The 14,172-nt window shown below is 55.6% G+C and overlaps 1 protein-coding gene and 1 long non-coding RNA gene across 9 annotated transcripts in view; both read left to right on the plus strand.

The window, feature by feature from the left end:
- SHANK3 (SH3 and multiple ankyrin repeat domains 3) overlaps positions 1 to 14,172 on the plus strand; it is a 265,221-nt gene that overhangs the window by 139,582 nt on the left and 111,467 nt on the right. The window lies entirely within an intron of this gene.
- Positions 1,705 to 4,955, plus strand: LOC135415232 (uncharacterized). The gene is made up of 2 exons (XR_010431020.1): positions 1,705 to 2,364; positions 2,544 to 4,955. It is a non-coding gene; the product is annotated as an uncharacterized LOC135415232 (long non-coding RNA).

Consider the following 14,172-nt stretch of genomic DNA (forward strand, 5'->3'; position numbering starts at 1 on the left):
AGAGCCATGGGATCCCCAGCCTGGCTGTGGGGCTGCAGGGCCATGGGATCCCCAGCCTGGCTGTGGGGCTGCAGGTTCCCTGGTCAGCTCCAGCCCTGGGGTGCCCTGTCCATCCCCGGGGTGTGTCTGTGGCTCTCTGCTGTGGCTGTGGCTGTTGGTCTCACCTGTGACACAGGTGCCTGGCTCTCCTGGGAGCCCTGGAGGTGCCGGTGCCTCTCTGACCCCTCTCCCCCCATCCCGGGGCTGGCAGTGCCCAGTGTCCTGCCCTGGGCCCCTGCAGGGCCCCCCGGTGCCAGCCCACCTCGTGCTGGGGGTGGTGGGCACGGGAGCTCTTCCCAACAGAGCTTCCAGCCACAGCTCCCAGCGCCGGGAGCCAGGAGGCTTAGAGGGATAACAGCAGTGCCTGTTGTGTTGGACAGACTCCTGAGAGCCATGTAAAGCCTGCGCTGGGTCGTAAGTCAGCTTCCAGCAGGCAGGGATAACAAAAGGCTCCCTCTGCAAGCCTCCTAATTCCATAGTTTTTTCACAGAAAGTTTAAGGATCCTCTTTTCATCTTCCTGCCTCCACTTTTTCTGTGGATTCCTCTTGCACTGCGGGCTGGAGCAGCCGCTGAGCTGAGCTGCGTTGGCTGTAACATGGATCTGAGCTGGGGAGAGGGAGACAGGGCTTGCTCTTCCCTGCTTGGAATTGCTGCTTCAGAACCCTGTGAGCCCCGTGCTGAGGGAGCTGACAGCTCCCCCTCGGAGGTGGCAGTCCAGGCAATCCCGCTGATGTCCCCGTGGATGTGTTTTTCCCCCCGAGAGGAGGAGGTGGATGAGAAGGGCCTGTGGCTGGGGCGGATTTCTGCAGTGGTGGTTGGAGTTAAGGAGTGTTTGATGTGCTGGAGCTGCGATTCGTGCAGGTGTCTGATTCCAGGAGGCTGGAAGGAATCCATGGATGGACTCTTGCATCAGAAGTGCTTTTCCCAGTGTTCCCTGTCGCATCCTTCTGTACCTCCTCATGTGTTTACACCGAGTAGGTGGTCCTGGAGTAACTGCCACAGAATCCTGAATTCACTTATTCATCCCGAATTGTTTGCGTGTGTTCATGTGATCTCCGGAGAGAAAGCAAGTTGTGGGAGGCACTGTGGGGAGGAACAGTGGAGTGGGACGGGCAGTGGCCCCTCAGGGCTGGAATCTCTTCCCACTGGCTCCTCTACCCTGTGGCCGAGGAGGCTGAGTGAGAGTTAAAGAGAATGCCTTCAGTGCCTCGCTCATGGAAACTCTCCAGGTTATTTGCTGCGTTGGAGATGTTGACGAATGTTTTTGGGGCCAGGAATGTTGTCAGCCCCTGGCCAGGAGTCGCAGGCAGGTCGAGGGCTGGGCTGAGCAGAGCCTGGCAGTCTGAGCAGAGCTGCCACCGCCGCTGCTTTGTCATGTTCAGGGCACTCGTGGTGCCTTTGGGAATGGGGGCAGCTGGGAGAGCTTCTCCCACCCGGGAAACAGGAGCTGGTGGGAGCGAAGATCCCGGACTGAGCTGGTGCTGGACTTGTGCTCTGAGCTAAGGGGGTGCCGGGGTGTCCACAGTGGGAGAGGCTGTTTGGAGAGGAGTCCTGGCCAGGGGTGTGATGTGCCAGCCTGGGGGGCTTCAGGGTCCTGAAGGGATGGGGGGGGTGACTGACCTACCCAGGAATGGGAGTGTTGGGGTGTTGGGGGTGGAGGGTCCTGGAGGGAGAAGGTGGCAGCTGGAGTGTGGTGGGTGCAGGCAGTCTGGGGAAGGGTGGGAGATGGTTTGGGAGGTGCTGTCAGAGAAGTGCTGGATGGAATGAGCTGTGCCTGGGATGGTCCAGGGTGAGAGCCCTGGGTGGGTGGAGGGAGCTCTGCGAGGGTGTGATGCCGAGGGAGGAACCTGTCCAGAGATGTGAGTCTGGGTGAGGAACTGTGGGAAGGGACCACCCCAGGGAGGAGCAGGGGACAGGAGATGGCTGGAATGGAGGCTGGGGTAGGGCTGGTGTCTCGTTCTGAGATGTGCTGGCGAGCTGACTTGACAGCCACCCCTTTGGTGCAGCAGAATCGGTGATTTCGAGGGGCTGGGGCTGCAAACAGGCACCGTCAGGGAGGAGAATGGCAGAACTTCTGGCAGTTTTCATCTTGGGAATTGCAGAGATGCTGGAGAAGAGTTGGAGGTGGAGCAGCACGAGCCCCTCTGGGTGTGTGTCTGTGTCTGGCCCCGTTTGCAGCTGCGGAGCAAACGCTGCCGGGTGGTGGAAGCTGAGGGTCCCTGAGTGTTCACTGCAGGTCCCATGTGGAGCTGCTCTTCCTTCTTGGAGGCAGATGGACTCCTGTGAAGGTCCTCCTGAGCACTGGTGTTAAACAGGGGGCTTTGGTACTGGATTGGGAGGAGCAGGATGGGTTTCCTTGGGGCTTTTCAGGAGCATTTCATGCAGGTGTTTTCAGGAACTTTTCCTGCAGCACCGGGTCCCATGTGGAGCTGCTCTTCCTTGTTGGAAGCAAACAGGCTCCTGCAAAGGTTCTCCTGAGCACTGCTGTTAAACAGGGGTCCAGGTATTGGATTTGTAGGAGCAGGAGATGTTCTGTGATGGGTTTTCTCGGGCTTTTCAGGAGCTTTTCATGCAGGAGCGTTTCATGCATCCCTGGGGCCCATGTGGAGCTGCTGTTCCTGTTTGGAAGCAGATGGACTCCTGTGAAGGTTCTCCTGGATGCTGGTGTTAAACAGGGATCTTGGCAGTGGATTTAGAGGAGCAGGAGATGCTCTTTGATGGCTTTCCTCGGGGCTCTTCAGAGCAGCTGCTTTCAAGCTGGTTTCAAGCTCTCCAAGAGCACGTGCAAGTGAAGGGTGTCTGTGTTGTCTGTGACTGTCCTGCAGCTGTTGGATGACAAAGGCAATAATCAATGGAGTTATTTCGTTTGTAAGACAGAGAAAGAATCCCAGCAGAGGAGAGCCTGTCCTTGATCTGGTTGTGCCTGATAATGAGAAACGAAATGAGATGTGAGCGCCCCAAGCCAAGGGAGAACCAATAGTTGCTGGCTCTGAAATCACAAGGTCACGGGGAGAAGTGGTTCAGAGGCACAGCAAGGGCTGAATCTCCAGCCTGGAAAGCAGGGGGGGATTAGGAACACCCTGAGTCTTCTCGTTCCTTTGCACTTGGCGATTAGGAGGAGTTACTCTGGAGCAACTGTTACCTCGTGCATCCGACAGGGCTTCCTGGCTCTGGTGACATCCCCACTGCAGTGTCTGAGCTGGAATAAATGGTAAATTGGATTTCTGTTGGCCGGGGCTGTGGCTTTGTTGAGTTATTGCCGTGGCCGCGCTCGGCTGTGCTGGGGGTTGTTTCCATGGGAGGATTATTTTCCCGGTGAATAAAGTTCTCGCAGTGAGGATGTAGCTTTTGTTGGGGAAGGCTTTGCAGCTCCTGTCTGATGAGCAGCCAGCTGGTTTCCTCTGGAATTCCTTTATCTAAGCCAGAAGCACCGAGGAGCGGGGCTGGAGGATCGGGATCCCTGCGGGAAGGTTGGGAAGCCATTCACAACTTGGAAGGTTGAGCCAAAGCTTTAAACTTAATTTAACTCCCCGTGCCCGTGGTGATCTGGAACAGCTGCCTCCTCCCCAGGCTGCTCTTCCAGCAGCATTCCCACTCCCAGTGTTGGAAAAGCAGTGGGACAGGGAGTCTGGTCAGTGAGTTGAGTCCTTGACCCCACACAGCTTCACAACCCCCACAAACTGCTCACCCTCCACCTTTAAACCCACTGATGCTTTTCCTCCTGCTATTCCAGTGGGAAGGCTGTTCTGGAACCTTCCAGACTTCTGGAAGTAAAAAGTATACATATAAGTAGATATAAATATGTATAAAATATGTAGATGTATAATAAATAGAATATAAACACAATAAATAAGAAATAGAATAATAAACAGATGTAATAATAAATATAATAATACATTTAATAAATATAGATGTAACATTTTCACTCGTGTGAATTTTGTATGTGCACTCTCAAAATAGACACCTATAAATATATCAAATGCATAATCAGTAGTTTATTCAGTAGTTAATACAGGAGAACTCTCTAACTCAAGTGTATTTTCTAATAGTTCCAAGGTATCATTAGTTACAGTCTCAGGTTGTAATAAGAACATTCATCAGCCTTCCTGGGCTGATCTGGAACAAGAGGAAAACCAAACAAACCAGAACAAGCTTCAGTAAATATATTTATTATGTATACGGGTGTCATTGCTTTGTTTCAAACACCATAAATAGTTACCTTTGCTTATTTCATATTTCCAAGTTTGCCAAAGTTAAAAACCAGTTTTTACTGGAAACCACTGACCAGGGTGGTTGAATGGCTCACACTTGAAAACAGGCTTGTCTAAAATACACAGGTTTCTCTGGCAAGGAATTCAAAGAAATATGCAGCAACTACTTTTAAAATCCCAAGTTTTTCATCTCTCCCGACCCCAGAAACGAGCGTTGGTGGCCGGTTTAATCATTCCTGGTGTTCCTTCAGACACAACAGCCTGCTGGGAGACATCAAAGGCACCCTGACCAGGTCCTGGCTGGGGAGAAAGGAGGTTTCTTGTTCCCTTTTCCTGGCAAATGGCACAGCTTAGTCACCAGTTCTACCTGCCAGGTTGAGGTTGGTGATGTGCCCGTCAGGGATCCCGGGGAGTCCCGGCTCTGGTGAGGGCTGGGCATGGGAGCAGCATCCCATGGGATCATCTCCTGGTGCTCAGTGCCTCCAGGGTGTCTCCAGCTCCAGCTGCCTTGTCCTGACTCCTTGTGTTCTCCACAGCACTGGGCAGAGCTGGGAGCCACCAGGACCTTTGCCCTGGAGCTTTTGTGGTTCTTGGTTCCCTCGGGTCTCCTGCAGCCCTTGGGCACCAACTGCTGTTGTCTCCTGAGGAGCAGCTGAACTCCCCCGGGGCTGAAATGGGTTAAAAACCGGCAGAGATCCCCAACATCAGGAGTTTGCTGAGAGTTTTGTATCAAAACTCGTGTGGGCACAGGCCCAGGGCAGGGATTGTCCCTGTGCTGGGACCTGGGGAGGCCCCCCTGGAATCCCGGGGGCAGTTCTGGGCCTCAGACAGGAGAGACCTGGAGGGGCTGGAGCGTGTGCAGGGAAGGGAAGGGAGCTGGGAAGGGTCTGGAGCAGCAGGAGGGGCTGAGGGAGCTGGGGGGGCTCATCCTGGAGCAAAGGAGGCTCAGGGGGGACCTTCTGGCTCTGCAAGTCCTGACAGGAGGGGGGAGCCGGGGGGGGTCGGGCTCTGCTGCCAGGGAACAAGGGCCAGGCCAAGGGGAAACGGCCTCAGGCTGGGCCAGGGGAGGGTCAGGTTGGGGCTGAGGAGGAATTTGTTGCTGGAAAGGGTGGTGAGGCCTTGGCAGGGGCTGCCCAGGGAGGTTTGGAGTGCCCAGCCCTGGAGGTGTCCCAGGAAGGCCTGGCCGTGGCACTCAGTGCTCTGGGCTGGGGACAAGGTGGGGATGGGGCCCGGGGTGGATCCATGGGCTGGGAGGGCTTTTCCAGCCTCAGTGATTCCAGGATTCTGTGACTAGATGAATGCTTTCCAGTTTTCTGCAGCCCCAAGCTCCTTGGAGGTGATTAGGCAGGAGTGTGGATCCTTTGGAGAACAGGAGTTGTGATCCCTGATCCATGTGCTGGAGGGAAGGGCTGGCAGGTTCCTGTCCCCATCCAGGAGATACATTCCTGGGCATCTCCTGTGGTGCTTTCCCTTCCCAGAGCTGCTCTGCCATGAGCATCAAAGTCTTGGAGGCGTTCCTGGAGTCACTTTACTGATCCCTCGTTTGGGATCCAAGCTCCAGGTGTCCTCATGGGGTGTCCAGTGTGGGTGGGGGCTGTGAGAACCCAGGGGCTTTGCTTCCCAGCTGTTTGTCTGGTGGTCAGTGCTTGGGAGTTAAAAGGATTTTTCGGGAATAATGAGAGCTCCTTCAGACGTGGATAAATTATTTCCTCTTCTTGTTGTTGTTGCAAACTTTGAAAAATGAGTCATGGAGGAGGAAAAAGAGACAAATTGCTCATGGAAGACAAAAGAGAATCAACTGAATAAAACTAAAATATCTCAGGGACGTGAAAAAAATTCGCTGGGAAGAAATGGGGGTTTTGCTGAGGATGATACAAAAAAACCAGTGTGGTGCCCAGTGCCAGGGAATGGTCCCGTTCCCTCCCAGCTTGGAGGGACATTCAGGTCCATCTTCTCCAGCACAGCCTTGGGGAGTTTCTCTCTTAGACCTGAGCAAGGTCCTGTCCCAGTGGGGTAAATAGTCTGTGTGTTTGGTCTGTGGTTAATTAGTGCTGGGGGCTCCTGGGAAGGGTAAAGCAGAAGGACTGGTCCTTGGGATTCCTTGGGAGGAGGAATTTGTTGCTGGAAAGGCTGGTCAGGCCTTGGCAGGGGCTGCCCAGGGAGGTTTGGAGTGCCCAGCCCTGGAGGTGTCCCAGGAAGGCCTGGCCGTGGCACTCAGTGCTCTGGGCTGGGGACAAGGTGGGGATGGGGCACAGGGTGGATCCATGGGCTGGGAGGGCTTTTCCAACCTCAGGGATCCTGGGATTCTGTAGCAGTTTGAATGAAGGGACATTTCAAGGTCATCTCATCTCCTGCCATGGGCAGGGACACCTCCCACCAGCCCAGGTTGCTCCAACCTGCCCTTGGACACTTGCAGGGATCCAGGGGCAGCCACAGCTCCTCTGGGCACCCTGGGCCAGTGTCTCACCCCCTGTTTTTTGTACAAATTCCTGACATCTTTCTGGTCCCCGCTCGGCTCTTCGTGGCAGTGGTTTTGTAAGGCAGCTAATTACCATGTGGCAAAGTGTCTCCTTTTCCTGGTTTATAAATATGTTATTCTTCAGTTCAAGTGTTCTCAGATGCTCCGTGGAAGTTTTGTTGGTTTTCCTGAGATCCCACTCACCATCCCTGGTTTGTATCCGCTCGAGCGCACGTTGCTTCTCAATTCTTCGCCTCATTCTTTAAATATTTTCCTGCAATTAATCTTTTTTCGTCCCTCTGATCAAACCCTTTCTGCTCTTCCCTAACCCAGTTTGGTTTCTGTTACAAAGAATTAGGTCTCTCTGTTTGCAGTCTTGGGTGGTGTCCAGGTGGATCCTGCCTTGCTTCGGTTAAGTGGTTTCAGATAAAGAGAACATTGAATTCATTCGCCCTCTTTTATTCCTTTTTAAAGCAAATAAACTTTGCAAAGGTTAAGAATAATAAGTGTAATCTTTTGGCCCCTCAGACAGGAGAGACCTGGAGGGACTGGAGCGTGTGCAGGGAAGGGAAAGGAGCTGGAAAGGGTCTGGAGAACCCCTGAGGGAGCTGGGGGGCTCATCCTGGAGCAAAGGAGGCTCAGGGGGGACCTTCTGGCTCTGCAAGTCCCTGCCAGGAGGGGGGAGCCGGGGGAGAGTCAAGCTCTTTTCTCAAAAAACAAGTAACAGGATCAGAGGAAATGGCCTCAAGTTGCACCAGTTGAGGGTCAGGTTGGACACCAGGAGGAATTTCCTCATGGAAAGGGTGGTGAGGCCTTGGCAGGGGCTGCCCAGGGAGGTTTGGAGTGCCCAGCCCTGGAGGTGTCCCAGGAAGGCCTGGCCGTGGCACTCAGTGCTCTGGGCTGGGGGACAAGGTGGGGATGGGGCACGGGGTGGGCTCAGTGATCTCCGAGGTCTTTTCCAACCTCAGGGATCCTGTGACTGTGATTCTGTGATATATTTAAGTTTAATCTGGGCACCATCCATCCCCTTCCTCCCCTTTTGCATGTTTGTTGTTAACTGTTGGTGGCAGCCCAGGGAAGTCCCAGATGAAGGTGACTGCACTTGATTTGCTGTTCCTTCAGGGGGGACACGATTTGATTGCAGCTGAACGGCTGTTCCAGCATCCCATGAGTCCACGAGGTGCATCAGGACCCTTGGGAAGAGAGGAATATGTCTTGTTAAACCCCAAGAAACTCCCTGTAATGCTGTTTATGGCCTGATATCAGTCAAGGCTTGAGAAGGTTGGGTGGGATCTGATGAGGATGGTGCAGCAAGAGTGTCAAAGCCTTCTCCTGTGTCAGGAAGAGATGGAGATGCCCTGAGGACACGTGGGACAAGCAATTCCCTCCATGGAGCAAGTAATCCCTCCGTGGCTGTTAAAGCTGCCACCGTTATAAACTCTATTTTTAGTAATTCTGCACTTTGGCTGGAAAGATTGGTCTGGCCTGAGATTTTCTCCCTCTGTTTCAAGTTTGGTTTTTGCCCCAGATCAGGATGGGCACATTCAGGCTTTTGTGTCACCTGGGGAGGGACCACGGGCTGGGTGGGAGCTGGGCCTTGTGCTTGTGTCCTGGGCAGAGCCAGGACGGGCAATCCTGACCTCTTCCTGAGCTCATGGCATGGAATCATGGAATGGTTTGGGTGGGAGGGACCTTAAAGCCCATCCAGTGCCGCCCCTGCCATGGGCAGGGACACCATCCACCAGCCCAGGTTGCTCCAAGCCCCGTCCAACCTGCCCTTGGACACTTCCAGGGATCCAGGGGCAGCCACAGCTTCTCTGGGAGATCCATCCCAGTCCCTCACTACTCTCATCCAGGAATTCCTTCCCAGTATCCCATCTCTCCCTGCCCTCTGGCCCTGGGAAGCCATTCCCTGTGTCCTGTCCCTCCAGGCCTTTGCAAACAGTCTCTCTCCATCTTTCTTCTTTGCTCCCTTCAGGCCCTGCAAGGCCACAATCAGGTCACCCCAAAGCTTTTCTTCTCCAGGCTGAACAATCCCGATTCCCTCAGCCTTCCCTCCCAGCAGAGCTGCTCCAGCCCTCGGATCCTCTTGGTGGTCCCTTCCGGGCTCTCTCCAACAGCTCCGTGTCCTTCCCGTGCTCCTCCTTCATCCCGTGTTTCCCTTTTTAGCTTCATTCCTCCGGAGAGTTTCTTACAGAGCGTTTCCGTGTCCACTTCAGTGCCGGGACTGGCTTGGAATTTGCTGGGGAATTTTCCTCCTCCGTGCTGGGGGTCAATCAATTCTGCTCCCGCTCCTCGTCCTGTCCGCCGGGAAGGTCGTTTGGAATGAGATGGGAAGAAGCCAAGCTGCGGCTGGTTGCTGGAGCCTGGTGTGAGAATTATACAACCTCTTGGGGCTGCCATCTGTCAGGAGTCCTGCTTTCTGCCGGGCTCAGTTCCTTTGCTTCGGGGCAGGACGGGATTTTTCCGCTGGGATCCGAACGTGTTGCAGGTCGGCAGCAAACGGGTCTGGGTTGGTGGAGCTGCTAAACTTTCAATGTCCTGCTAAAGCCAAATCACCTGCCTGGAAATCAGGGTGGCACTGGCAGGAATCTGGTGTCACTCTGCTGAATATGGAGGAAAAACTTCAGGAGTGAAGGGAGGATTTAAGGTGATTCAGGCAGGACAGCGACAGGATTTTGGTGTCTCTGCCACGTGTAGGAAGGACAAAACTGGTCTAAGCTGTGGCTGCCCCATTCCTGGAAGTGTCCAAGGCCGGGCTGGAGCAACGTGGGATAGTGGAAGGTGTCCCTGCCCATGGATGGGGGTGAGATGATCCTAAAGGGGCTCCAGGAGAGCTGGAGAGGGACTTGGCACAGGGGATGGAGGGACAGGACACAGGCACTGGATGGGCTTTAAGATCCCTTCCCACCCAAAGCATCCACTGTGATCCCATGGAAGCACAAAGAATTTCAAACCCACCCTCAGAGCAGCTGCTGAACCAACCTTCTCACTCAAGGAAGAGCCAAGATCATTCCCTGCTCCAGGTTTCCTCTAGGGAGCTGGAATTCTCCCCGAGCCCGGGCCATTCTGCCTGAGCTGACAGGGGAAGCACAGGACAGACCCAGCTGTCTCATCCCATGTCCCCTGTGCTGCTCTGCTGTCATAGGCACTTTGTGCTGACAGGGCACTGACAGTTCCCATCCCCTCCCTGCCCTAAACCCAATTACAGCTCTGCCTGTGCTGCCCAGGGGCCTCAGGGCAGCTCCTCACACAGGAGGCTTGATTATCCCAACCCATCCCATTCCAGGCAGCTCCTCACACAGGAGGCTTGATTATCCCAACCCATCCCATTCCAGACCCAGCAACCTCAGTCCTTCCCTCCAGTTCAGTCCCCTCCTCAGCCCATTCCCATTGGGAACCTGATGCCAGCTCCCGTTCCTTCCCAGCCAACCTGCTGGCACTGAGCAGTTCTGCTCTTTTCTGCTGCAACTTCTTTGTTTTCCCTCTTTTTTTCAGCCACGGATTGAAATTTGTGTTGGTTTACGGCAGAAAATTTGCCTGTTTGTATTCTCAGATATTTATTTTTGTCCATATCTCCACATCTGCCCCACCCCTGGAAGTGTCCAGGGCCAGGTTGGACAGGGCTTGGAGCAACCTGGGCTGGTGGAAGGTGTCCCTGCCCATGGCAGGGGGTGGAATGGGATGGTCTTTAAGGTCCCTCCCAACCAAACCATTCCATGATTCTGTGTTTGTGTGTTCAAATTTTACATAATCCCAAAGCCCTTTTCTGACATCCCATAGTAAGTTCCACGCAGTCACATGGCAAAGTGAGTATTTTTTTTCCTCCCCAAGATGGTTTCCAAGCTCTGGAAGTTTTTTCTTGAGCTGGTTTTGTAAAGGGCAGAAAATCTGATTTCCTTCCTCCCCCTCTGCAGAATCCCAGGATGGTTTGGGTGGGAAGGGACCTTAAAGATCACTCAGTGCCACCCCCTGCCATGGGCAGGACACCTTCCACTGGCCCAGGTAGCTCCAACCTGGCCTTGGATAGTTCCAGGGATCCAGGGGCAGCCACAGCTTCTCTGGGCAACCTGGGCCAGGGCCCACAGGAAAACTTTTTGTAGGGTTTCCCTGGCAGCCTTAGGACGGGGAGGCTTTGTGGGAGACAGATTCTCCCAAAGCCTGGGGTCTTTACAAGCTGTTCCTGAGGTGATTGTGGTTCCCTGGGGCAAAAGCACCTCCAACCAGGCCCTTCCTCAGGGGCTGGAGGCAGCGAACACAAACAGGGGTCCTGCAGCCCCTCCTTGGGTGGCACGAGCTGCGGGATAACGGGGGATCCCCTCACCTGGGGATCAGTGAGACACACCAGGAGTGTCCCCTCCTGCCCAGGGGTTCAGGGATGGCTCCCAGGGCCCGTGTGTGGGCACCACCTGGGGAAGGTGTCTGCACTCCCCGCAGTCAGCGGCAGGAAACAGCTCTGGGAAGTGCAATTTGTCTCCTCCCGAGTGAGACATCTCAAATAAGGCTGATGAATCACAGTCTGAAATAGCCTGTTCCTCTCCTGGCTGCCTCAGACATAGGAAGGCTTTTAGCTGGTCCCCTTTCACCCAGCTTGGCCATTAGTGGTGGCTCCTGCAAGGGTTTGTTTGGCTTTGGGGTCTGCCTGAAGCCAAACAAACTTGGTGTCCCTCTCGCTGATGCTCTGGAAGTTGAAGTGGGCAGCCCTCAGTCCAGTTCTCCTCACCTTCCCCAGGTGGGTGTTGACCAATGCTATGAGTCCTCCCTGTGATCCAGGCAAAGGTTCCCTCAGGAATCCTTGTGCTTTCCCAGAATAAAAGCAGAACCTCCTGAGGTTTAAGAAGACCAAGTTTCAGGTGCTGCACCTGGGTTGAGGAAATCCCCAGGATCAGCACAGGCTGGGGATGCACAGATGGAGAACAGCCCTGGGAGAAGGATTTGGGGTGTTGGTGGGTGAGGCTGGACATGACCCAGCCCAGAACCCCCCCTGCCCTGGGCTGATCCCACAGCAGGGGCAGCAGAGCAGGGGGGGATTCTGCCCCTCTGCCCCCTCAGGGGACACCCCCCTGCAGAGCTGCTCCAGCCCTGGGAACAACAGCAGGAGGACGTGGAGCTGCTGGAGAGAGTCCAGAGGAGGCCCCGGAGCTGCTGCCAGGGCTGGAGCCCCTCTGCTCTGGAGCCAGGCTGGGAGAGCTGGGGGGGTTCCCCTGGAGAAGAGAAGGCTCCAGGGAGAGCTGAGAGCCCCTGGCAGGGCCTAAAGGGGCTCCAGGAAAGCTGGAGAGGGACTGGGGACAAGGGATGGAGGGACAGGACCCACAGAATGGCTTCCCAGTGCCAGAGGGCAGGGCCAGATGGGATGTTGGGAAGGAATTGCTGGCTGGGAGGGTGGGGAGGCCCTGGAATGGATTTCCCAGAGCATCTGTGGCTGCCCCTGGATCCCTGGAAGTGTCCAAGGCCAGGCTGGATGGGGCTTGGAGCAACTGGGCTAGTGGCAGGTGTCCCTGCCCATGGCAGGGGTGGGTTTCAGGTCCCTTCCATGACTCCCTGGTTCCTGGGGCATCAGCTCCCAGGGGAAGGCTCCGATGCCCGCGGCCTCCTTCCCGTGCGCTGCCTCATTCCAGCAGCGACTTCAGCTCTTTAATCATTAACTGGGGAAGTCAATTAACCACTGAACATCCCAGCCCCTGGATGCCTCCTGCATGAGGAGCAGTGTTTCTCCTGGAGCTCCGGGGCTGGGCCTGGCTCTGGAGCAGCTCATCCCGAGGTGCTGTCGTTGTGCTGTCTGGGGCTGTGCTGGCACCACGTCGTGCTGGATGAGCTCAGTCTTCAGCTTGGGGAGGCCGTGTGCCAGCAGCCATCTCGGTGCCTGACAGGAACAGCTTGCTTCCAACCCCGCCACATGTCTGTGGATTAAATAGGGACCCCGAGTCTGACACCTGGAAGGTGCCTCCCCAGCCGTGGATCCTGCAGCCCGTGGGCATCCCGGGGCTGTCCCAGGGCTGGGAGGGGCTGGGGGGCACGGGAGCCCCATCCTGGCCGTGTTTTCCTTGTGCTGATTGAGAGTGAGTGCTGATCCCCAGGCTCTGCTGCGTGTTGAAGGCTCCTGTCAAAGCATACCTGCGTGTTCCCATTCCCTGGCATCCCCTGCTGCCTGGCAGAGCCGGCCTCGCCTTCCCCGGGAGCTCGTGATTGATGGAGTGGAGGGAAATGTTGGGACAGTCGGTGATGGGAGCTGCCCACGGCCTGGGCAGGGGATGCTGCTGCCTCCCAGGGTGGCCTCAGCTCAGGGGGAGCCTGCAGGGAGGAAGGCTGGAGTCTGAGCTCAGCTCTGATGGGATCTAAAAGCCAAAGCCAGGCTGCAGTTCTTGGATCCCCAGGGGAGGTGTGCAGGGTGTCCCTGCAGCTTTTGAGGGGTTTGTGAGGACAAGCTGGGGCCACTGAGATGCTGCCAGGGCTGGAGCCCCTCTGCCCTGGAGCCAGGCTGGGAGAGCTGGGGGGGTTCCCTTGGAGAAGAGAAGGCTCCAGGGAGAGCTGAGAGCCCCTGGCAGGGCCTAAAGGGGCTCCAGGAGAGCTGGAGAGGGACTGGGGACAAGGCATGGAGGGACAGGACACAGGGAATGACTTCCCAGTGCCAGAGGGCAGGGTCAGATGGGACATTGGGAAGGAATTGCTGGCTGGGAGGGTGGGGAGGCCCTGGAATGAATTTCCCAGAGCATCTGTGGCTGCCCCTGGATCCCTGGAAGTGTCCAAGGCCAGGTTGGACGGGACTTGGAGCAACCTGGGCCAGTGGAAGGTGTCCCTGCCCATGGCAGGGGTGGCACTGGAGGGGCTTTAAGGTCCCTTCCCACCCAAACCATCCTGGGATTCTGTTTGGGTGGTTTATTTTTAATGGTAAGAATAACTACAGTTTATGAGGAGCTCAGGAGCTGCTGTTTAGCGTTGCTTTAGGCCTTTGAGAGATCCCAGTGCTCCATGTGAGCTCCCCATTCCAGGGCAGCTGTCAGGTGGAGTCACCACCTCTGGCAGTGACCAGAAGCCACGTGGACGTGGCTCTTGAGGCCATGGGTTGGTGCTGACCACGGTGCTGCTGGTTTTAGGGTCGGGCTTGATGTTCTTAAAGGTCTTTTCCAACCTCAACAACTGTGTGATTCCATGAAGGACAAGGGGGACCTTCTCTGCCCACCTTGGTGGTCATGGGGGCCAGGAAGGGGTGTCTTGGAGCAGCTTTTGGCAGCAGAACAAGTATAAGGGAGATTCTTGGGCTTGATGTGGATCCACGAGGTGTGTTCTTGGATGAAGGCTCTGGAATGTGAGCTGTGGTTGATATCCTGGATGGAGGCTCTGGAATGTGAGCTGTGGTTGAGATCCTGGATGGAGGCTCTGGAATGTGAGCTGTGGTTGAGATCCTGGTGCCCAGGCTCTGGAATGTGAGCTGTGGTTGATATCCTGGATGGAGGCTCTGGAAT

The sequence above is a fragment of the Pseudopipra pipra genome, chromosome 5, assembly GCF_036250125.1.
Source record: "Pseudopipra pipra isolate bDixPip1 chromosome 5, bDixPip1.hap1, whole genome shotgun sequence".
Taxonomy (NCBI): domain Eukaryota; kingdom Metazoa; phylum Chordata; class Aves; order Passeriformes; family Pipridae; genus Pseudopipra; species Pseudopipra pipra.